General features: G+C 43.3%; 1 protein-coding gene across 18 annotated transcripts in view; it reads right to left on the reverse strand.

Moving 5' to 3' along the window:
* ZBTB40 (zinc finger and BTB domain containing 40) overlaps positions 1-25,579 on the reverse strand; it is a 76,987-nt gene that overhangs the window by 51,074 nt on the left and 334 nt on the right. For 3 of the 18 annotated variants that reach the window (XM_046660928.1, XM_046660926.1, XM_046660929.1), the window contains exons 1-5: positions 23,099-23,155; positions 20,914-20,999; positions 20,145-20,270; positions 2,243-2,337; positions 1,693-1,783 (exon numbers count right to left, since the gene is read on the reverse strand). The exons of 1 other annotated variant lie outside the window; for it this stretch is intronic. The gene's annotated coding sequence lies outside the window, so the exon portion shown is untranslated. 14 more of the 18 variants (XM_046660915.1, XM_046660911.1, XM_046660910.1 and 11 more) reach the window with 14 other exon arrangements.

A 25,579-nucleotide genomic window follows, 5' to 3' on the forward strand; every position in this document is an offset into this window, starting at 1 on the left:
GCTGGTGGAAGTGTAAATGTTGGTGGTGATGTGGAGTGACTAGAACCGTCATACATTGCTGGTGGAAGTGTAAATGGTACAACTACTTGGGAGAACTGTGTGGAGGTTCCCTACAATAAAGAACGAACCGCTGATGCACGCAACAACAATGGATAAACCTTAAAAATATTATGTTAAGTCAAAGAAGCCAGGCACAAAAGAGTACACATAGATGACTCAATTTATAGGAAATAGAAATACGGATGGTCCCTGACTTAAATGCTTCAACTTACGATTTTTCAACTTTATGATGGAGTAAAAGCAATACACGTTCAACAGAAACTGTATGTTGAATTTTGATCATTTCCTGGGCTAGCGATAAGCAGTAGGACCCTCTCTTGTGATGCTGGGCATCGGCAGCGAGCCACAGCTCCCAGTGAGCCACACGATCACAAGGGTAAACAACTGGTACACTTACAGCCATTCTGTACTCCCACAACCATTCTGGTTTTCACTTTCAGTAAAGTATTCAATAACTTCCATGAGATATTCAACACTTTATTATAAAATAGGCTTTGTGTTAGATGACTTTGCCCAACTGTAGGCTAATGTAACTGTTCTGAGCACAGATAAGGTAGGCTAGGCTATGCTGTGACGTTCAGTGGGTTAGGCGTACAGTATTAAATGCACTTTCAACTTAGAATATTTTCAACTCATGATGGGTTTATCGACCTAACAGCACCATAACTTGAGGAAGATCTGTGCGGGCAAAACGAATTACAGTGATAAAAATCAGATAATGGTTGTGGAGGCTGTGGGGGGTGGTGTGGGGAAGGGAACATTGGGAAGAGACCCAAGGGAGCTTTCTGGGGGAATGGAAATGTTCCACATCTTATTTTGGGTGGTGGTTAAAGAGTAGCTTTTTGTCAAAACTCTTCGAATAGAACACTTAAACTGTTAATTATAACAAACTCAATGTTAATTATATCTCAATAAAAAAGAAATTAAGAAATGGGTTGGTATACCTAAAATGTACTGACTGTTTAAAAATGAGTATGGGAAGTGGGGGTTAAAAACAAAGTAGAATCATGACAGGCATAGTAGTGTGAAACGAGTAAGAGAAAATGCAGCTAAACCAGAGTCAGGAAGGCCTGTAGGAGGAGTCCTCGCACCCTCTCACACACCTCAGTCACTCCAAACAGGAGGACACGGACGCTTGCACCTCAAGAGAAGCACACTTACTTTCCTAGAGAAGGGTGATTTCTCCCTCACCTGGCAAGAGTCCACCCAGTGAGAAACACTGCAGCTCCGACAATGGCAAGACGCTGCCACCTTGCACTGTTACTGTCCCCCAGTGGACTTTGCTTTAGAACAGCCCGTCCCTGCTCCCCCTTTCGCTTTAAAAAAAAGCGAGCCCCTTCCTTTGTTCTCAGGATATGCCTACGGTTTGCCATAGCAAGCACATCCGGAATTGCAATTCTTTTGGCTATTCCAAAATAAACTCGTCTCGAGGGTAAAATAACTGGTGAATTTGCTTTTTCAGTTGACAGCAGCTACCACTTATCGAATGCTTACCATGTGCCAGGCACTGTTCTAAATGCTTTGCCTATAGCAACCCATTTAATCCCTTCAGCAACCGTATGAAGTAGGTACTCTTAGCATCTCCATTCTACAGATAAGAAAACTGTGGCACAGAGAGGTTACATAACTTACTTGGGGTCACACAACTAGTGTGTGCAAGAGCTGGGTTCAAACTCAGGCAGTCTGGCTCTGAGGCCTGTATTCTCAAAAATCCACTGCCTCTCTGAAATAAAAAATCAACAATAACATGGAAGGTGAGAGAAGGGAAACCAGAGTTAGGGTATTCTAAGAGTCAAGAGGATGACAAAAATAATGATTAACTTTAGCCTTTAGTGTCTAAGTGAAGTATGTATGATAGCAGGTAAGGATATAAGGAAATGGAAGCGAAATAAATATTTGCAAACAAGAGGTATAAAAGGGAATAAAGAAACTGTGATTAATCCAATAGCAAGGGGGAATAGGGAAAGAGGAAGGCAAAGAAAGTGTAGTAAATAGAAAACCAGATGGTAGCAATAAGTCCAAATGTATCAGTAATCACAATAAAGTAGATTAAACTCTCTTGTTAAAGGCAGAGAGATTCTCTGATTAGATTTTTCAAAAACCAGCTATACGTTGCTAATAAGAGAATGTGTGGGTATGTTTATACCCTGTTTTAAGTGGACGAGCATGTAGTAAATACTACCTGTGTTAGCTGTTATTATGACAACCAAGAGAGACTGTGAATCAGCCTCATTAAATAGTTTTGGAACTAGGCATCCGGCATGACAGCTGAAGTATCTGTAAAGAAACAAATTACACAATCTTTGTAGATCACTCTCATGTACAGAATACTGTTATTAAGTAAATCTAATATATAATCATGAGGGATACACTAGTGATTTGGGGGCTACTGAAATGTACTACAGAGGAAAGTTAAACTCTACTTTCCCGATCTCACCACTAAAATGTAAAAGCCTCTAATATGTTTTACTGTGTTTCCTCCTAACCGCCTCTGCAAGGAAGTTAAATGCAGGAGAGAGAATACAGCACTAGATAGAACGTCGTGAAAGTGTGCTTTTCAGAGTTAAGAAACTCCAGCGGCACACTGCATCTTGGAATCTCTAGGTGAAGTGCTGTCGACTCCCGTAGAAAGGCAACGTAAATTATGTTATCAAACACTTACCGAAATTGCTAGGCTCGGGAAAATTGTCAAAAGTCCCAAGGGAAGAACATTTAAGCAACAAAAAAGCACCAGAAAGAGAGATGTTCCTCAAAGGAACAATATGAAAGCCTCAAGAAAAGCCTATACTGATATAGAATAAAGATACTTAGAAAGAAAAAACTTAATTGGCTGAACCAAGTGCTGCATAATGACCCAAAACACCAATGGGAATTCAACACAAAGTGGAAACTAGGCCAGCTTTCTAAAAGGAGCACAAAGAATATTTATTTATTTATTTATTTAAATTTGTATTCCGTCTACTTCCAAAAAGGATTTGCAAGTTTGAGGATTCTTTAAGTTACAAAGAGACAACAGTCGCACATAGGAGAAAAGCTGGAAAACGCAAGTGTGAAAACTAAGTCATAGTAGGAGAGATGGAAACCCTGTCACGAGCAGAGGGCTGTAACAGTGCAGACTCGCAGTCTCGACACACACGGCTTCACTAAATAAAGCGGACGTTGTGAATGCCACAGCTGCTGGCAATGTCCTTAGGAAGGCACTCACTCAAGGGCCTCTGCTGCCACTATTGCAGGGTAAGAAGTTCTCTTCTGTGCCTCAGGTTCTGGACCTGCCATTCCCCAATTTACTGTACTTATTTTCTCATACGTCCTCAGCCAGCAATACACATGTGTCAGCCAATAACTATTTATGTATGGATCAACTGCCTACTGTTTACTCAGCACATGGCTAGGTGCTATGTGGGAGCCAAGTGAAATATAAAACAAGACCCTTGTCCACAGGGAGTTTGTAATAAAGTTGACCCAAACTGGAATGATGGAAAACAGAACTCTTAAAAGGACTCAATCCACAAGAGACAAGCAGAGGGAAAGGAAAAAGAGGAGAGAAGGGAAAAAAACAGATTGATCTCAGCGAGTGGAAAGAAAAGGGAAAGGGCTGGAGCTGGTAAATGCAAGTTAGGTACAATTTCAAGAGGCCAGGTGAAGAGGGAGGGAGAACCCAGTTCCAGAAGAGGCATATTTGGCATGTATGCTAGAAATTATGTATGTGCACAGGCAACTGGCACTGCACCTGGCATTGGAAAGGCATCCAATAAGTAGGTGCCATCATCACTGGGCTGGCTATGGTGGGTCTCCAAAAACACCCATGTAAACGCAAGTGTGGAGCACAAGGCTGCTTAGGTTAGGGAGGACAGAAAATGAGCAGAGGAACTTACACCTGCTTTGAGGGAGGAGCTTCTGAAATAGAAACAGCACAATTAAAGCAGAGCTTTGCCAGTGATGGCTGGGATGGACTAAGAGGGAAAAGTGACTAGCAACAGGAAGGAAGAACAGGCATCCTATATACATTGTCTACCAGTAAATAATTGGAGTTCCATGGACCAGAAGTTGGACGCCCCTCTGCCTGGATTTCTGTATTCCAATATCCAAGGGGGAAGACATTCTAACACTTGATTAAGCGTCCTCTACTCTGGTTGGCCTCACAATTCTGCACTCCCATTTGGGCACGTCTATCTCAGGGTCTGAGACATCTCTCTTATGGTCTGGCTCTTAACTACTTAAAGTATTTTTTTTTTCCTGTTGCTAGTGATAATCTCTATCTCCTGAATAAAATCTTTACTTCTGTCTTGATGCCTAGGCTCTGCTGGAACCAGAGAGCTGGAAGGGACCTTGGAGAGCTCTATTCATTGCTTTCAGCAAACAGAAGTTCATTACTTTATCTATCACGTACTCTTGTCGCATGACCAAATGACCTTAGTCCAATCTCTTCCCTTTTTAAGGGAGGAAACTGAGGTCCTGAGAGGCTGAGCTGCTCTTTGATCTGAGTCAGCTTTAACCCTGCGGCTATTTAGTATCTCGCAAACAACCAGAGTCAGGTGAAATAAGAGGCACTCTCAACATAATTAGAGCAAAGATCACACATTCAGAGACAAGAAATGGGGCATTTGCTACACACAAAAAGATGATTTAAAATGTAAGGTATCTAAGGAATCAGCTCAGTTAAAAGAGAACCACCAGCAATTATTTCTGAGAACGCAAGGAGGATTGGTGAGGTTAGAAAAGGGTGACTGTAGCTTTTAGCGGGCCCAGATTTCTCAAGTTCAAAAGCAGCTGTCATTTGGTCTCTCTCTTACACTGAGGGTGTAAAAGGCAGCAATGCATAGTGTAAGGGATGGAGATTTTTGTATTTGACACTCCTGGGTTCATGGTAGTATCTTTTCAGACGTATCGTCATTGTTGTTTCTAATGTTATCACTAACATCACCATTTCATCCCAAATGCTGGTTTCCTACTGTTCCAATCCTTGAGATTTGTTAAAGATACCCAAACATCCTGTGCTTTCCTAAGGTACATTCTTAAGGTACATTTCCTAAGGTACATTCCTAAGGTACACTCTGGTCTTTGAGAAATCCAGGTAGCCAGAACAGATCTGAAGAACTCCAGGACTAAAGATTTGAAAGCAGCCAAATCAGGCATAAATTCACCTTTGGGGATCTGGGAGGCTGTCTCGTGAGCTCTTCGGTACATACCAAGTGGAACAATGCTGAGATGATAATTCCTTGTTCATGTACTGGGATTCACACCTCAGCATCCCATTTATCCTTGTTTTACAGATGAAGAATAAGGCTCAGAGACGTTAAATGCCTTGTTAAGGGCCACACAGCTAACAAGGGGCAGAACTGAGGCCAGGTCTCAATTCTCAGGCCATGGTTCTTTCCTCTATAATGCAAAGGCCTCACTGGATGCCAAGACTTAGCTACCACTTCTGCAGATAATTCTCCCTTCCAAGAGCTCAGCGGCCACTAAGAAGTATAAGTGTCAACTCTTGGTTACTTAACAAATACACTTAGAGTCTCACCCTGAGGGAACTGGTTAGCGAGCCAACCACATCCACTGCCCCGCTGGCTCAGGAGACCACACTTCTCTCAATTATCAATTTGCATCTCGTGACAGAACTAGCTCTAATGATATCCTGCTCTCTCTTTTCATATTCTATCAAATTACACAAAGGTATTATTTATCAAATAACCACTAATAAGAGCTGCTAATAATTAAGTACCTTACTATGTTTCTAAGCACTTTTTACATGTTACCTCCTTTAATACTAACAACCCAGCAGGATAGTTAAACCCAATCTAAAAATAAGTCCTGATAGTGAAGAGGTTAAGGAAGAGGCCCAAGATCATGGAGCAAATCAGGAGAGAAACAGATTTTAAGCGAGTCTGCCTGAGCCTAAGGCGTCTGCCCTTCTATCCACTGGAACAGTTTCTCAGACTTTAACGTGCATAAGAATCACCTGGGCAGCTTGTCAGAGAAAACATTCTGATCTAGGAGGAGTGGGTGGGGAACGAATTTTGCATTTCTAATAAGCTCCAGGTGATACGGATGCTTTTGGTCCAAGGAACCCTCTGAATAGCTAAGCACAATATGACATTGTTTGTTCTTAAATCACATTTTTTCACACCTAATTGCTATCAAATATGTTTTAAGCAACCCTTCATCTCTAAAAAGTGACAGGTCATCCTCAAATCCTTCTCTCTTGCACCTGCCCTTGCTCCAGTCAAAAACAAACTCCAGAATAGATGTGGGAATAAAACCTACAAAATGTGGAGGATTCCAATGACCAGGCCTTTAGGTGAATCGCTCTGTGGCCTGGCACCAATCCAAACTCCTTTAGCATGCACGTCAGCAACCTGGGCTTCCAGACCCAGCCTTGCTTCCCTCGCTGCCGTCAAAGTAACTAGGGGTCAAACCGCTCCTCATCCAGAGTGAAGTGGTCACTGAAACTGGGGAAGCCTCGGAAGGGCCCAGGACGGTACAGCCAATCAATAGATGTACGCTGAACTGAATACAGTGACACTATATGCGACCTACTGTGACATTTCCTTTCCAGCCACTACACCATCTGTCTTCCCCCACAGAATCAGACAACTCTACAATCTTCCATAGCCTTCTACCCAGACCCTCTGAAAGCCGTATTAAATATCATTTCAAGGACTGTATTCTCTTGCATGGTGTAAAATCTAAAATTAAGGCTCAGTATTATGTGCTGCCTTGATATCTGGTAAAATCAGGAGGGCCTCAAATGGCCTAACCACATACTCCACACCCGCTCGGCCCCCGTGAACAAGGTCCCCTAGCCAAACAATCCTCCTCATCAAAGGGACCGGGTATAGTTCCTGCTTATCCTTGAGCAGTGGGCTGCAGTTCCCTGCCAGCCCCCAGAATTATTCAAACAAGCCAATCACATCCTCCGGCAGAAACCAAGAGGCACCCCACCCTCTTGATACTACAAAGCCAGCCTCCCACAGCTCCTATTTTTTCACTCGGCTCCAGAGTGCAACCCTGTGTGCCTGGCTGTGTCTTCTGGAGCTGTGAGTGCATGTGCCTAATAACCTGCTGTCAATCTCATCTGCCAGTGTCCAGCGTTGTGTGTGCAGCCATCCCATAACCCTAGGCTCGGAATCCCTCCCTCATCAATGGAGTGAAGAGGAGGTGATTAAAACATCTTTTTGGCCCATTCCACTGGTCTCAGCTCTTTTTCATATCCTTGAATCTCTTTAGAGCCTTTGGCAAAGTGATCGACTGCTCGATGATGTAATCACATCCAGCACTGTGCTAAGCAGTGTCCATACCCTTTCCTGTTTAATTCCCCTAACACCCCAATGAGGTAGATACTATTACTGTCCCTAACACAGATGAGGAAACTAATGTCCAACAAGGTTATGCTACGTGCCCCAGACCACAGCTCCTAAGCTTGAGCAGAGCTCAAAAGCAGATCTGCCTGGCTCCCTGTTCTTAATGACTACCTTAGTCTTGACAGGATTTCTGAGCTCAGTGCTATCATTCCTCAACCTCTCTCACAGACACAGATGTGCTGCTGGATGGCCTGACAGGTGCACCTGCATTTGTGGGGCCTTGTTTCTCCTGCTGGTCTCTGCTGAACAATGGATGGAGATGCATATCTGGGAAAGAGCACTGTTGGAACAGGCCCGCCGACGGGCTGGCTGCCAAGAGACTTCCCTTGATGGCTTGAACTTAATTTACCAAAGGTCGAGTCTGGTTGTCAACTTTGCAGATACAAACACTCTGTCCTGTAAAAGTCCCGCAGTTAATTTGACTTAGGGAGGTTGGATAACACTGTCTAAACTCAAAAGAGAAGAAATATAAGTCAGAAAGTCAATTTATTAGTTCACTCATTAGTGAAATATGCCTACTCTTTGCAGTTATCTGTGAAAAAATTCAAGTGGCAAGATCGAGTATCATCAGAAAGGCTTTTAGGAATCAGAAGACACTGTGTGCTACCAACATTCAGTGGAAGCCTGTGCATCTGTCTCTGCCATGGAAGGAAATGCCTGGCCCCGGAATGGGGGCAGGTAGAGTCTGAGGGTCAATGTACACTGCACGGGCACTGCCAACCAACAATCATCTTGTCCCATCCTTCGCCGAGTTCCTGGACTCTTCTCTGGCTCGGTCTCTCTTTTGACATAGTTGCACTCAGCTTTGTCTTTGAGGTAACCTTGTGCGGGTATCTAATAGCACTGACTGTGTGCTAATTTTTTAGTCACTCTCAGAATACAAGGTGCGCCCTCCTGTTGCCCCCGCCCACAAGCTTTCCTTTCGGTGCTCCAAACATCTATCTACAGCAGATCAGAACCACTCCTCCTTCAAGGAGCCTAAGCCTAGTGAAGGTCTCATCCCACTTCAAACTTACCCACCTTCTAACTTCCATCTGGGCCATCTACCCAACACTGGCTACACCCAATCCAGTCCTCACCCCCTTTCCTTCTGTTCCCTCGCTCTCTCCTTCCTCCCATGTCCTGCTTTCACCTGTCACTCTGCCTTCCTTCAGGACACTATGCCACAAATCACTAACTAAAACTTTAAAAAATTATTTACCAATACCAAACACACATTAAATGATTTTTTTGTTGTTGAGGAAGATTTGCCCTGAGCTAACATCTGTTGCCAACGTTCCCCTTTTTGCATGTGACTCGCCACCACCGCATGGCTGACAAGCAGTGTAGGTCCACACCAGGAACTGAGCCCGGGCTGCTGAAGCAGAGCGTGCCGAACTTAACCACTAGGCTACCGGGCTGGCCCCGTGAAATGATTCTTGATCAGAAGGATAATAACAGTCAGAGAATTCTGCAACTAGAATTATCCTTAGAGACTGTGTAATTCAGCCCTATCATTTTACAAATGAAGAAATTGATAGAAATTAAGTGACCCGCCAAGTCATGTATCTAGGTAATAGTAGGGCCAGATCCAGGACCCAGATTTCTGGGCTTTTAAGCTAGTATCTGAACCAAAAAACCAAACTCCTAAGTATACACAACAGGCCCCCAGTGGCGGCGGCTTCCTATACGTCTCATAGACTGGGAGCCAGTAGCACCAGATGTGTTACACAGCACATTCACTGTTTTTTTCTTCGAATGTTACTTTAATATCAACCATTGGTAGCTCTTTCAATGAGAAAATCATTATCCTCAAGCCATAAAACTGCCCAAACATATCTCAGGGAATACAAAATTGCAAATTTCCCAATCCATTGTCATAGGGACAACTGTAAGGTGGATTTATGATTTCAAAAAATACAAAACAAAACTTTCTTTAAGTGACTACGATATTTAAAAGATAATACATTAATGACAGCCAGCCCTGATGGACTAGTGGTTAAAGTTCAGTGCACTTTGCTTTGGGTGCCCAGGTTCATTTCCTGGTCATGGAACCACACCACTCGTCTGTCAGTTGCCATGCTGTGGCAGCACCCCACACAGAAGAACTAGAAGGACCTACAACTAAAATATACAACTGCGTCCTGGGGCTTTGGGGACGGGGAAAAAAAGAGAGAGAGGTAGATTGGCAACAGATGTTAGCTCAGAGCAAATCTTTAAAAAAAAAAGTAATACATTAATGGATACTTAGCTGAGCTGAGGATGAAGAAGGCCTTTCTCTGCATGATGGAAACAGAAGAAAATCCCAAATGATCAATAGATTTGACTACATAAAAACATAAACTTCCCAAAAAAACCATCAATAAAAAGATAAATGATAAACCAGCGAACATGTCATATGAAGAGAAAAATAAGTAGTTAATATTAGAATAGAAACATCATACAAATCAATAAGGAAAATATTAACATTTAAATTTCTTTAAATGAACAAAAAGAAACATAATTTGCAAAAGAAATAAGTCAATAAACTGATTAAAACAAGTTCACTCTCATGAATAAATAAAGAAACACAAATTTACACATAAGTACTATTTGGAGGCAATCAAACTGGAAAAGTTTTGCGATGATCATATGTAACTGGAAAGCAGTGGTTTCAGACCATGGCCCCTGATTCGGCCAACTTCGGTTTGAAGCCTAACTGGAACGCTTACTCAGTGACCTGAGACAAGTCACTTTAATCGCTGTGAGTCTTAACGTCTTTACAGTTTTGATGTGAAGATGAAATGAGATCATGCATCTGAACTGTTTGAGCAAAGTGCCTGTCAACAGTAAACGCTCAGTAAGTGATAGCTGCTATTATTATAAAAGTATTACTCGCATTAATAATGCAGGGAAGAGAGCAGTGAGACAGGGGCCCACTCAGCGCCTATGGAAGTATGAACTGGTAACATCTCTCAGGGAAGTAAGAGAGTAAGTAATCTGCTCACCCAGAACTGTAACAAATGTCCTCGGAGAGACATGAGAATTCTGGGGCAGGGGCTGTACTTTACGTGCACTGTTCAAATATTTTACCAGAATATGTTTACATGTCAGTTGTATAGTTACAGATTAATAAAAAAGAACGAGAAGCCTATTATAGAGGAAAAACAATTTTTTTAAATGCTTATACCTTTAGAACCACTTCTAGGAATCTATCTATACAGAAATAATTAGAGATATAATGAAATATTTATGTACACCGTATTCAGAGCAATAACATTAATGGTAAAAAACTGGCAATTGAGATGTACAATATGAGATTTTTAGGTAAATATGGTATATAGCTATATTATGCAATACTATGCAGCCATTAAAAATTAGGCTCTCTTTATGATACCTATAGCACAAGTAATCAAAGAAAAAATAAACTGGACTTCATCAAATTTAAAAACTTTTGTGTATCAAAGGGCACTATCATAAAAGTAAAAAGACCACCCACAGAATGGGAACATTCTCAAATCATATATCTGATAAGGGTCTAGTATCCATAATATATAAATACAGTATATCAGAATATTGTATCCAGAACTCTTTACAACTCAACAGTAGAAGGACAAATAAGCCAATTAAAAAATGGACAAAGGATCTGAATAGATGTTTCTCCAAAAAAGATACACAAAATGGCAAATAAGCACATGAAAGGATGTTCAACATCAGTAGTCATTAGGTAAATGCAGGTCAAAACCACAATGATATTGGGGCCGGCCCCGTGGCCTAGTGGTTAAGTTCAGCATGCTCCACTCTGCTAGCCTGGGTTCAGTTCCCGGGTGTGGACCTACACCACTTGTTGGCAGCCATGCTGTTGTGGTGACCCACATACACAATGGAGGAAGACCGGCCCAGATGTTAGCTCAGCAAATCTTCCTCAGCAAAAAAAGAAAACAACAAAAAAAAACATGATGAGATACCACTCCACACCCACTAGGGATGCTATAATAAAACAAACAAACACAGAAAAAACAAGTGTTGCTAAGGATGTAGAGTAATTGGAACCCTCATACATTGCCCGTGGAGATGTAAAATGGTGCAGCCACTGAAGAAAAGAGTTTGGTGTTTCCTCAAAAAGATAGACATAAAGATACCATATGACCCAGCAATTCCACTCCTAGGTATATACCTAAGAGAAATGAAAACACATGTTCACACAAAAACTTGCACACTAATATTCACTGGAGCATTATACGTAACAGCCAAAAAATAGAAACAACCCAAATGTCCACCAACTCAAGGGACAAACAAAATGTTGTATATCCGCACAATGGAATACTATTCAGCTATAAAAAAGAAACAGACTACATGGGCCAGCCCAGTGGCACAGCAGTTAAGTTCACACATTCCGCTTCGGCAGCCCGGAGTTTACTGGTTCAGATCCCAGCCACAGACCTACACACCACCTGTCGAGCCATGCTGTGGCAGGCATCCCACATATAAAGTAGAGGAGGATGGGGATGGATGTTAGCTCAGGGCCAGTCTTCCTCAGCAAAAAAAGAGGATTGGTGGCAGATGTTAGCTCAGGGCTAATCTTCCTCAAAAAAAAAAAAAAAGACTACAGATACGTGATATAACATGGGTAAACCTTGAAAGCATTATGCTAAGTGAAAGAAGCCAGACACAAAAGGCCATGTAGTGTATGATTCCATTTATATGAAATGTCCAAAATAGGCAAATCCATGGAGACAGAAAGTAGATTAGTGGTTACCAGAAGCTGGGAGGAGGGGGGATTGGGGAGTGAATGCTACTGGATATGGGGGGTTTTTTTGGAGTGATGAAAATGTTCTAGAATTAGATAGTGGTGATAGTTACACAGACTTTTGAATTGTACACTTTAAAACAGTAAATTGTATGGTATGTGAATTATATCTAAATAAACTTTTTTTTGAGGAAGACTAGCCCTGAGGTAACATCTGCCACCAATCCTCTACTTTTTCTTTGCTGAGGAAGACTGGCCCTGAGCTAACATCCGTGCCCATGTTCCTCTACTTTATATGTGGGACCCCTGCCACAGCATGGCTTGCCAAACGGTGCGCATGTCTGCACCCAGGATCTGAACTGGCGAACCCCAGGCCACCAAAGCTGAATGTGCAAACTTAACCACTGTGCCACCGGGCTGGCCTAAATAAATTTTTTTAATTAGGCTCTTGAAGATTTTTAATAACATGGGGAAATGCTCTCAATATACTAAAAGGGAAAAAACCAGCAGGCAATCATATATATAATTCCAATTGGGTTTAGAAATATAAGTACATGCATATACACATTTGCATTAAAAAAGACAAAATATGGGGCTGGCCCTGTGGCTGAGTGGTTAAGTTCACGCACTCCACTGCAGGCGGCCCAGTGTTTTGTTGGTATGAATCCTGGGCGCGGACATGGCACTGCTCATCAAACCATGCTGAGGCAGCATCCCACATGCCACAACTAGAAGGACCCACAATGAAGAATATACAACTATGTACTGGGGGGCTTTGGGGAGAAAAAGGAAAAAAAATAAAAATCTTTATTTAAAAAAAAAGACAAAATACATCAAAATGCTAAAAGTGGTTATCCCTAGGTAGTGTCATTATGGAGGACTTATTTTCTACTTCATACCTTTCAAAATTTTCTCTAGTAAACATTCATTATTTTTATAATCAGGAAATTTAAAAATAGAAACCCAGGTAGGTCTATCTGGCTTCAAAGCTAGTGTCATTTCCAATATACTATTCACTCATTAAACATTTATTTAGCTCCTACTATGCACCAAGCAGAGTTAAATAAGATAGAATCTCTGCCCACAGGAATTCACGTAAGTCTCGGGTGGGTCTGAACCTGAGTCATGGCCTGGGAAGCGGAAGAGGAGTCCATGTGCTCTTTAAATTACATGCAGTGTCGCCCAACTGCACACTGCCAGGGGAGAGGGCCCACAGCTGTCATGAGCAGCAGCGTAACTTAATGGCTAAAGGCTGGAGGTGGAGCCAGACTACCTGGGTGTGAAGCTGGAACGTCCAGTTACTAACTGCGTGACCTTGGGAAAATCCCCTAACCCGCACGGGGTGCAGCTCCCTCATCTACAGAACAGGGGCAATAATAGTACCTCTCTCGCTGGGTTGTTGGAGAATTAAATGAGTAACACACCTAAAGCACCAGCTCTCCATGCTGGAGACAGAAAGTGCTCAATAAATTAATCAGCTGCCAGCCGCTATCGTTATCACCATCATCATCACTACCACCACCTCGCCACCAGATTCTCACGGAGGCAGACACAGCAGGTCAAGGACCACTAGAAAGGTTGTTTTCCACATCTCAAAAGTGGCAGCTAGCATCGGATTCCTGTAAGAACCATTACATTCAACTAATTTCTTTTTCCAGATTTCTGAACTTCTAATGAAACTTCTTTTGAGGCGATCTACAAAATACAATGAGGCAAAACATCAAAATGTTCGGCATAACGAACTGCTTGTGTCCTCTTATCTTCTGCCTAATTCACAGAAATGAGCGACTTTTCAAGGCTATGGTAACGGAAGGAGGCTCTGAGAGACTTATCTGCCTGATCCAGCGGCTCCTCCAAGATGACTCTCCACAGGCCAGACCCCAATCTCCTGAGCAACCCACTCGTCCAATGAGCGGGGATGGTGCCTGCGTTGCCGACTCTTCAATGGGCAGTCAAGAGTCTCCAGGAGCAATCAGCACTTCAGTGCTTTCACATCCACCTCTCCGGTGCTAAAAAAGCCCCTTGGCTTTGTCACTGGCACTGACAGGCATTTTGCTCTGACCTGACAACACAGATGAGCTCCAGGTTTTCACCAGCTTGATCACGAGAATACACTTTTCTTCAGCAGGGAATAAATATGGACCACACAGTAACACAGCACCAAATTCCAAATTCGAAGATAACCGCCTAAAGTAAAATTTAAAGGGCTCAGGCAACTAAAGAACATCAGACCAGGCCTGTGACCCCAGAGGCTGTGTGCTCAAGAGTCAAGCTTTGGGGCACAGGTTCTAGAGACAACCAGCCCCGGGGGGGGGGAATCGCAGCTCTGCCCCTCCCAGCTGGATGACTTTGGCAAGTTGCTGCACTCTCTGGACCTGTTTCCTCGCACGTAAACACGTAAAATGGGGCTAATGTTAGTGCTGAATCTCATGGGGTAGTTGTAAGTATTAATAAGCCACTATCTGTAAATGAGTCAATACACATAAGGACATTTCCTGTAACACTGTAAACACTCATTAAATGTTGAAAGAAAGCATAAAATATACCTGCCAAAATACTTGTTTTTACAGTTCTTAGGTTTGCTGATCAGTTCACAGATGTACTTTTTTTAATCACGCTGCCTCATCACTTATATAAGTTACATATGTATCTCCTATATATGTCAAATATTGTATAATTCTTTTAAAAAGAAAAAAACTTACAGACAACCACATTGCTAGTTTCCTACAGCTGGTCTGGGATGGGAGTCAGCCGGGAAATGGAGAGAACATGGGGAGGGTGAGGCCTCTCATAACAGAGTGCGCGGCCGTAATCTGAGAGACGTCACACAAAGCCTTAAACTCACTAAAAATTAAGAGGAGGTACAAAGAACCTCTGAAGTCACACGGTCCAATTTCCTCGGTTGTAGGCAAAGAAACTGAGGCCTTGAGAAGTGGTTTAAAATCTTCCAGTTCACTAACGACAGAAATCAGAGTCTTCCTGTTACCTACATCTTAGATTTATACCTTAAGTGGAAGGCAATGAGGAAGACATTTTCGAAAGGGGAAAAAGAAAGAAGGGTTTGGAAGGGTTATGGTAGCGACCTAACAACAAAAGCCGACACTGATGGAGATTCATCGTATCCCAGGCACTGTGTCAAGCTCTTTGCATGGGTGGCCTTATATAATTTTTGCAAAACCTGTGAGGTGGTTCCTATTATTAACTCCGCTTTCAACTGAGAAAGTGGAGACCTAGAGAGATTAAATGACTTGCCCCAGTCACAAAGCCAGTGAGGGGCAGAGTCAGTAAATGAGCCCAGGCTGTCTGACTCCAGAGCCAGAACCTATGCCACCGGACACTGCCCAAGCTTGGGGATTTGAAAAGCACTGAAGCTCTTGATCCCTGAGGCTTTCTCCTACTTTTTTGGTAACTTCTCTGTTCAGAGGCACTGCTAAGATACACAGCAAATAAAGTGGTTTTTAAGTAAGAGCAGATGACATTTATTTAGAGCCCACTGACTTTCTGCTATGTAAGGTACCACACACAAATTACTCTGGCCCCCACTTGTCTAAGGCCCTACAGCCGGTAATAGTGCCGCTGGGGGACAGGGCTCCAGGTCCCCGTTTTCCAGCCTCGTCAGTGGACAGTTTATGCTTGTCCATCCAGCAGATTTTTGCTGAACTCAGCCAAATGCCCTTAACTGAGGTCTGGTACTACAGAGAGAAGAAATTCAGCAAAACCCTCCTCTCAAGGAGCTTATGGCACAGCTGGGAAGAGGCCACTTTCAGCTTAAAATCCTTCTTTTCTTATCCCTTTGCAGTTAAGTAGCAGAAGCACTGAAGAGACTATGGACCCCCAACTCCCTGCAGTATTACGCAGATCGTCCAGCCGTGAGCACACCTCTGTGTGCTGGTCATGGATGAACTCCATTCTCCTCTCCTCCTAGTGCCGTAAGCTTTTTCTTTTGTCTTTGAGGAAGCGGGAAATATTTTCCTCTCCATCTTTCTCTCATCCATCAACAGGCAGTATGACAAGAGGTTAACTTAAGGAGCTAACAAAAAAAATGCAAAAGAGGCTAACTTCTCTATTGCCTCTAACTTTAGGAAAGAGCCTACGGGACTCCAGAGTATTTGCTCAAAAATGTTCAAAGAAGACATGGAAAATTTCATCCTCAACTTTTTGCTGCCCAGGAAAAAAATCCAGAACTCTAGGGGCCAATTATTCTGCTGTCTTGGACCTTGACCTTAGACAGTCTCCCTCTGGTCTGAATCTGACTGGAACTGAGGGCAGCTGACAGCGGAGTGCTAGCTATAAGAGCAGCTTGTGTCTAAGGTGGTCAAATTTAATCACTGCCAGGGCTTCAGCGCATCATTCAGAAGTTATAGTACCACACCAAACTCTGGGCTAAATGTGTACGAGCTGCAAGTTTCGCTGTCATTTAAACTTATCAGTTCCTACTCTGTTCCTGAAGTCATGCTAGGAACTAGGTACTCAAAACAGTGGCAGGTCTTTAAAAATCAACTAATATCAGATTGCTCTAATAAAACTAGGCAAAGAGAAGGGAAGGCGTGAGTAGAGCCTATAAGCAGTAAAGAGGGAGAGAATGGAGGGCTTAGGGGTTGCCAACAGTAGAACTGAGAGAAATATTTGTGATGGACTTAGAAGGGAAGACCAACATACCACCAGCTGGAGTTTAGAAGAGTGACTCTTGACCATCTCCTGCTTCTGCTTTTCTCTGGTCACTTGGAGTTTAAAATTTGAAAAATAACCTTAACAAAGAGCTAAAAAGAGCTGCGTTCTAAACGTTAGATTAGCTTTGCAACCCTGAGTTACGTAACCTTTCAAAACCTGTTTTCTCAAGTGTGAAATGGAGTTAACATGTATATAGGAGCTCATAATGTTATGCCTACTTTTATATGTTTGAAATTTCCACAATAATTTTTTAAAGGGGGCTAACAGTACCTATTACTTTAGTTGCTGTGAGGATTACACCCAAAGAAAATGCTTAGTAGAGTGCTTGGCACCTTGTAGGTGTTCAATAAATGGTAACTATCATTATCAACATGGTGTTTTTTACAGTTCTGGGATGGGAGTAAGGAGGAGAACAAAACATCATGAGCCAGTGAATTAACGGCTGCAGACCGCAGACTTAGGAACATCTGGGCGTCTGGACAAGGACAACCTTTCCAAACACAGGTCTTAAGGGGTTCTCACTCTTTCATCCACTTTGTTTTCCCCTTACTGCTTTATTCATTCCATTTGACAAATGCGTGCTGACAGCCCACCGTGTGTAGGTACTGAGAATGGGAAATATAACAGGGTTTTGAGGGGACAATATAACAGGACGGGCTTTTGGAGGAGGGTATATATGAACCATCCAAAATGATATGCAAAAAGTTTTGAGTATACAGACTATATAAAGAAGGATGTATACAACTTCTCTGAGAAGTTTTAGAGGGATTCTAAAAGAAATTATTTATTTTTTTAAAAAGTTAAGAATGGGGCCAACTCCATGGCCTAGTGGTAAAGTTTGGTGCCCTCCACTTTGGCGGCCTGGGTTCAGTTCCCGGGTGCAGACCTACACCACTCATCGGCAGCCATGTTGCGCTGGCGACCCACATACAAAATACAGGAAGACTGGCAGAGATGTCAGCTTAGGGCTAATCTTCCTCAAGCATAAAAACAAAGGAAAAACAAAGATAAGAATGAAATCTAATAAGCAGAACAGAAGGATACAAAATTTATATAAGGAAAAGCATAAAACTCTCCTGAAAAATCACAAAAGTAGCCTTGCACAAATGGAAAGACAAACCATCATCTTGGATAGGAAGACTCAAAATCATAAAGACATCATTTCTCCCTAAACCAATTTATAAATTTAACATAATCTCAATAAAAATACCATCAAGTTGTTTCATCTTGAGATTACACAAACTGATTACAAAGTTCATATGGCAGAATAAACAAGGAAAAACTGGCAGGAAAACCCTGAAAAAAGAGCAATATGGAAAAACTGGTGCTTCCAGATATTAAAACAAATTATAAAACATCTAAAATTAAGATGGTTTTGTAACGGCATATGAACTGACAATCAAACCAATGGAACAAAACAGAAAATCCAATAAGAAACCCAAATCAACAGAAGAGTTTAGTAACCAATAAAGACAGCATCTCACATCAGTGGAGAAAAGATAATAGCTTTTAATAAGTAGTGTTGGGACACCTGGCTGGCCAATGGGAAAAAGATAAAATTGGATTCTTCCTCAAACCAAATGCCAAGATAAATTCCAAATGGATCAGAGTATTAGAGGTTTAAAAAAAATAGTGAAATCATATATGATTCTAGAAGAAAACATTAATTCCTCATAAATTAAGAATGGGGCCAACTTCTTAACTTTGACTTCAAATCTAAAGCAATATACTATAAGACTGATAAATAGGACTACATAAAGATGTAAAACTTTTGTACAGCAATAAAACAACACATGTAAAGTCAGGCATATGACAAATTGGAAAAAATACTTTTGCAACTTAAAATACCACAGACATTGGGCAGATATCCTGTATCTCATAAAAGGAGAAAACAAATTTAAACCATACTGAAATATTATTTCTTACCTAACAAATTGACAAAACCCCAAAATTCAAGAGAAATAGAGAAGAGGGGTCAGGTATGAAATAAAAACTTCTGTGAATGTACTTTGATGGATAGTTTTGATTTTGAAACCATGTAAATAGTTTTCATAGTTAAAAAACAAGATTAGGGGCCAGCCCTGTGGCCAAGTGGTTAAGTTCACACACTCCACTTCAGCGGCCCAGGGTTTCACTGGTTTGGATCCTGGGTGCAGACACGGCACTGCTCATCAGGCCATGTTGAGGCGGTGTCCCACATGCCACAACTAGAAGGACACACAACTAAAAAAATACACAACTATATACAGGGGAGGATTTGGGGAGAAAAAGTAGGAAAAAAATCAGATTTTTTTTTTTTGCACAGAAATATTCAGCTTGAGCTAACATCTGCTGCCAATCTTCCTCTTTTCCCTCCCCAAAGCCCCAGTGCATAGTTGTACACTCTAGTTGTAAGTCCTTCTAGTTCTTCTGTGTGAGCCGCCACCACAGCATGGCAACTGACAGATGAGTGGTGTGGTTCTGTGCCCAGGAACCAACCTGGCTGCCAAAGTAGCGCATGCCGAACTTTAACCACTAGGCCATCAGGGCTGGCTCCAAAGTTAGAGCTTTAAAAGTAATTCTTAAAGTTTAAAACAAATGAGCCTAACTGTTTATCAAGTTTATCAAGTTGGTGACATAATCACACAGAGAAAATAATTACATCAAGTGACTTTAGGGCAGTATTTGACTATACATCTCAGGTAGCATATATTCTAAGGACAAAAGGAACCACAAAGAAAACTAAAGCATTCAGTAATCCAATGGTCAGCGTAGATAACAGCGTTGCTCCATGCTAATAGCATGGCCAGAGAAATCTAAGGAGAGGGAGCAGCCTGAAAGCCCCAGTGTGCCCACTTATCTGGGAAGGATGACGTTCCCGTGGCCCAGTGAGCGTTAATGACTGGCGCTCAAGTAGAAGGGTGAGAGGGAAGCGGAGAGGGTGCTAAGAGATGAGGCTGGAGACAGGCACAGCCAGAGCCTGAGAGCAGCACATGCCAAGCCAAGGAACTGCCCCATCGCGCGGGCAAGCAAGCAGCCTGCAGTTTTAAGTGTGGAGGCACATGCTGTGCTTTATAAAGATATGGCAACAGTGTACAAAACAGACTGGAGACGAGCCAAACTGGAAGCCCCGCTGGCGAGCTAGAAGGCTATTGCAGTAATCCAGGACAAGAGGTTATACCAGCTTTAACCAAGAAGAGGGGACATCAACAGCTTGCAGCCTAAATAAACATGTGCCATTGGTGGGGGGAAGGTGGAAGGTGGGTGGTGGCTTGACAGAAGGGGAAGAACAGGGGATGACTCCCAGGATTCTGCCTTTGGCGACTCTGTGGAGCCATCCACGGAGACCAGGAACCCAAGAGAAGTACCAGATGGAAGAGAAATGGCAGGCTCGCTGCGGCCAGAGCCCCTGACACGGTCTTTGAGAGCAGGTTCGGACAAGGAGCTAAAGGCGTCAAGGAGGAAGACCCAACAGTCAGGCCAGTCCTAGAAGGCTGAGAAACAGATGAGACAGAGGTAGATTACCCCTCCTAAAACTTTCTCAAAGTCAGAAAAAGAATCACATTACTGTTCGCTTTTTTTTAAATATTTTTTTTAAAAACCTGCAAGTAACCAATATTTGCAGCCTCAAAGGCAATTATTTACACTTGTAACCCTTTGTTTCTCATCTCCCTCAACTTTCGTGGGCCCTTTTCTTCATAAAATATCCTCTGTTGTTTGTCCCACAACCAGACCCTAGGGCCTATACCGGGGTCACCCATGAAAACACCTCCAGGGGTCAGACATTTAAACTCTCTGATGTTTAAACGTAAGCAACTAATTGTGGGCCAAGCTGTGGCCTACAGCAGTTTTCTACTGAGGTCCCATTTTTACAAAATATCTTAAGATACACATTTAAAAGATATTTCCTTCCCTTTTTTTCCCCTCAGGTATAATAAAACCTGAAATTACATCTATACATTGACTTTTTCAGAGGTCCTAGTATTAGCTAAGTGCTGAGATAAGTTTGGTTTCACAATAGCAGCTCTTTACGGTCACAGATCGACTCCAGGACAAATGCAGGGGAAGCGTCCTCTCCTCCTTTACTGCTCTGTCTCTGCTTCCTTGACTCCATCCCTCTCTCCCTTTTAACCCTACCTTCCTTCTTCTCAGGAGCTGACTCCATCCGCAAGAAGTTCGCGCCTAGAGCCAAAGAATTAGGCTTCTACCACTCTTCCTCTCACCTGCCAGAAGAAACAACCACGGCATCTGCTAAGGAGGTTCCCGAGACAATATGTCCCATTTCGCCAGTCTCATGTAAAATAATGACAGATGACCATCTCGAAGGCATTTCTGAAGCGCCTCACTGGGTGCATATCTGTATCATACACCATATTCAACTATGCTTGGCCACTTTAGACAGGAAACAAAGGCTGAACAGACACTTTCAAATCTTTGAGGTCAAGGCCACAGAGCAGTAGGGAGCGCTGGCTTCAGGGGGATTCTCATCACTGCCTTCGTCCAGTGGTCTTAGACGTGGCGTTTCATTCTTGGCTCTGCACCTTTTGAGGGGTCAAGGATCCCTCTGAGATCTGATTAAAGTAACGGGCTCTCTTTCCCCCAAAAATGACATTCATACAAACGTGCAGGCAAATTCAAAGGATTCGTGGGTCCCTTGCAACTCGACCATTTACCCCAGATTAACAATCCCTGCCTTGTGTGGATCAGCTATCACGTAGTATTTACTTTATCTAAGGAAATGAAATACTTGATGTCATGATTTTGAAGATATGGAGTTAAATAACATTAGGGAAATGTAAGGAAAGGTAACTTTCTTTCCTTACCCTTCTCTCCCTCGAGGGCTGCAGTCTTAAAATCGCATGCTTTCTGCAAATGAAATACCGCACGACTTAAAGAAATTGACAATCTCATCTCTGAATTTAAAGGCCCTTAATATTTAATTCTTTCCTCTTTGTGGTTACAGCTTGCTTTCTTCACACCATCAAGATGACGGCTTTAGATGGCAGGCTACTGGAGATCCAGAAAACCATACACCCCAATTCAATTTCCTTGTGAAAATCAAAGAGCTCACTCTCTTGAAGAGCTGAAAGAGGCTGAGGGGTCACTGCCTTCCCCCAGGGTGCTGGTAGGCAGTGCTCCAGAAGGGTAATGCAAATACTCAGTATGAGGCAACAGGGCATACCAATTTGTTTTTCAATCTATTTTATTTCAGTTCAAAGCATCTTTACAGACACAGTCCAGAAAACAAGCCACACTTTGGTTATGCTCAGTCTTCCTCAATCTCCAAAAGCAGTTGAGTATTGCCAAAGTGTGGCTTGTTTTCCTGCGCTGCCTGTCTGCAATGATGCTTTGAACTGAAATAAAATAGATTGAAAAACAAATTGGTATGCCCTGGCTCTTCCTGCAGTTTCACATCATCCTTCAAAGCTAGTGTTGCCACCTACTCTTTACTGGAACCCAACGGACTCAAATCACAGAGTAAAACTGCAATAGTTTAAATGTGAGGGTCCCACCCAACCCGAAAATAGCAATGTAATTCAAGGCTTGTTGTTTAACATTGCATTAACATGCCACTCTCTGTCCAGCTCCTTGCTCTGTTTGCTAGGCTGGATTCCATCTTCTGATGACATGTGCAATATGGTTACTGGAGACAGTTTAAAGCAAAACTTGACATTGCTGATCTTCTTACACAGTGCGCTCGATTTATTACCGCCTCTGTAATTCTTCAAGTTCTTGAGCCCAAACATCACCTTAATTTTACCTATTCAGAAAGTCTGCTACTTGCTTTAAAGCACTCAACACTCTGCTGAAAGTATGCAATGTTATTTTGAAAACTTTGAGAGGAAACCCAAATTATTTGTAAACAAATTTTAAAATTACCACCAACTAGAAGAAGCCTATCATTTTCTTAGAACGCCTTAAGAAAATGCACGTCTGCCACAGAGGAACACAAATGGTCTCAAGCTTAGAACACTAAAATGATGAGAAATGCTCTGCATAGACAAGTTGGATAATTTGGTTCAAAAAAACTAAGTCCCATTTGGAAAAGTTCCTCTCTTAATAGAAACATTAAGAAAAAAATTAGATCTGTTGCCTTCCCCTCACAGATAGAAACTCCCTCCCTCTCTCCCTCCCCCGCCCCATCTGTAACATGCTTCTGGATTTTTGTTATTATTTACCACTTTAAATAAGTTTCCATTTGGGGCCAAATTTGGTTACTTTTCTCTAATTGGAATTCAACAATATGTATAACAAGAAGAAAACACACAACGGCCCTTTGAGAAGGTACCATTACCTACATGTGACAGACTAGACAATTAACCTGTAACTGGTCCAGAGCACGCAGCTCTGCTGGCAGTAAGCCCTGGGCTCAGGGTCAGGACTCGGAGCGCAGCACTGGGAGCCACACTCACTCACTCGCCTCTTCCAGTTCTGCAACACTCCGAGTTCGTGCCACCTCACAGTCTCTGAACTTGCTGAAAGATTCTTCCTTCCACCTTCTCTCTTTCCCCTTCTTGCTGGACTGGATCCTTGTCACTCAACAAGTTTCAGCTTACACTACCTTTCTCAAAGGACGTTCTGGGCCTGTTCTGGTGAAAGGTGGTCTCCCAGGTCAGCACTGCTTTGTTTTCTGTACAGCAGCTGCCACAATTTGGAATAACTTTATTTCTTCACTGTCTCAGGCACTAGGTTTCAGGTCCATCTTGCTCACCCCGGTAACCATAAGGCCTAGCACAGTGGTGCCTGGTACACAGCAGGCACTCAAATATTTGCTCAGTGAATGGCCTGGATTTGTTTATTTAATATTGACCAAATGCCAGATTGCGGGCACTGGCTAGCAGCTGACACAAGAGCAGGTGAGGTGTGATCCCTGCCCTCGAGGACCTCCCAAACCAGCAGGACAGATAACACGTTAACAGATGGACTACTACAGGGTGGTGAGTGTGAGCAGTTTGGGTTCAGATCCCAGCTCCCTTATGCATTAGCTACGTCACCTTGGACACCTCTCCTGAGTCTCAGTTTCCTCATCTCTAAAAATGAAAATATTTATACTACCTATCTCATGGTGTTGGTGTGAGGATTAAATGATAATCCATGTAAACAAAGCACGTAGTGCAGTCCTCGGCACACGAGAATCACTCAATAAACAGTAACTACTAATTTTATTATTATGACACTCTGACAGCTGTATTTATACCATCCAGCTATATCTGAAATTATCTTTGTTTACCAGTATAGCACCTGTCTCAGCCCCAACAGAATTCAGATTCCATGGAAGGGCAGAGATCATGTTGACCTTGTTCACTACTATATTTCCAGGGATTTGAATCATCCCTGGTGTACAGTAAGTGCTCAACAAGCGCGGAATGATTGATGAACGCATGCATGCAAGCACGCAGTGTTTGGAAACCATTTGTTACTTAAACTGGTGACGAACAGCTAGGTTTGGGAAAGACCGCCATAGAAGACAGACGTCTAAACTAGAAAGCGGGGTGTGGCAGAAGTTTGATGATTAGCCACATAGAGAGAGTTTTCATTTTGAGGTTGTAATTAAATCTCCATAAACCATACAAAGATTTGGATTCAATCCAAAGAACCAATAGTCCCAGATTGAGAAATCTGAAAGAATAAGGTCCCAGCAGTAGCAGGCGGGTGGCCAGGCAGGGGGGCTCCCAGGGATGAACCGAGTACCCCTTTAAGTAGCTTATAACCCTCTCAGAATCTGAGCTTCCTCCTCTTAACGCAACAACGGACACAGGCGCGCTTACTCACAAAGCGTTACAAGGCTGTGTGGATGAATATAAAGCATCTGGCATCTCGTAGGCGCTGAGTGGATGGTATTATTGTTACTCAAAGTAGGCGAAACAATTCCCACTAGGAGTAATAAATCAATAAGACCAGAAGAGGTCACGGCAGCCAGAGTGTCTGGTCAACTAAAGAGCTCCAGAGCCAGCCCTCATGGCCTGGTGCTTAAAGTTCACTTTGGTTCCCAGCACCCAACCCCACCCCTCGACTGTCAGCAGCCACGCTGTGGCGGCGGTTCACAGAGAAGAACTAGGAGGACCTACAACCAAAACATACAGCTGTGTCCTGGGGCTTCAGGGAGGACAAAAAGAGGAAGATCGGGGACAGATGTTAGCTCAGAGCAAATCTTTCCCAGGGCAAAAAAAAAAAATTATAAAGAGGTCCAGGTGCGGGCTCAGTTGTCACCGAGTTTCCCAGCGGGTGAGAAGCAGCAGAGGCGACGCTGAAGGACAGCACCGACCTTGCGTTGTCTACTTGTGTCTGGGGCAGGGATCGCAGACTTTCTCTGCGAAAGGCCCACAAAAGCATTCTCGGGCTGCGGGCCCGGCCATCGGAGCCCGGCGATGGCTGTCGCGACCGGAGGCTCCGCTCAGCTCCGGAGCAGGACGGCAGCCACAGACACCGCGTCAACCACGCACACGGCCGTGCTCCAAACAAACTTCATTTCAGGACACCGGGATTTGGGTTCATGTGACTGTCGGGAATTAAGTGAAATAGTCTACTTTTCCCCCGGCCGTTTAGAAAAGTAAACACCATTCTCAGTTCCGGGCAGACGAGAGCGGGAGGGGCGGGGGGCGGCCTGGCCCAGGGCCCTGACTCGCCGGCGCCGGGACGGGGGCCTGGCGGGAGGGGACGAGCCTGCGAGCACGGCGGCGAGGGGGACGCCTCCGATCGCGCCGGGCGGCGGGCCCAGGGGGGGACCGGGCCGGACCGAGCCCCCAGGCCGGGCCCCGCGGCCCCCGCCGGAGACTCCTAACGATAATCCATGTCGGTGCTA

This window comes from Equus quagga, chromosome 5 (genome assembly GCF_021613505.1).
Source record: "Equus quagga isolate Etosha38 chromosome 5, UCLA_HA_Equagga_1.0, whole genome shotgun sequence".
Taxonomy (NCBI): Eukaryota; Metazoa; Chordata; class Mammalia; order Perissodactyla; family Equidae; genus Equus; species Equus quagga.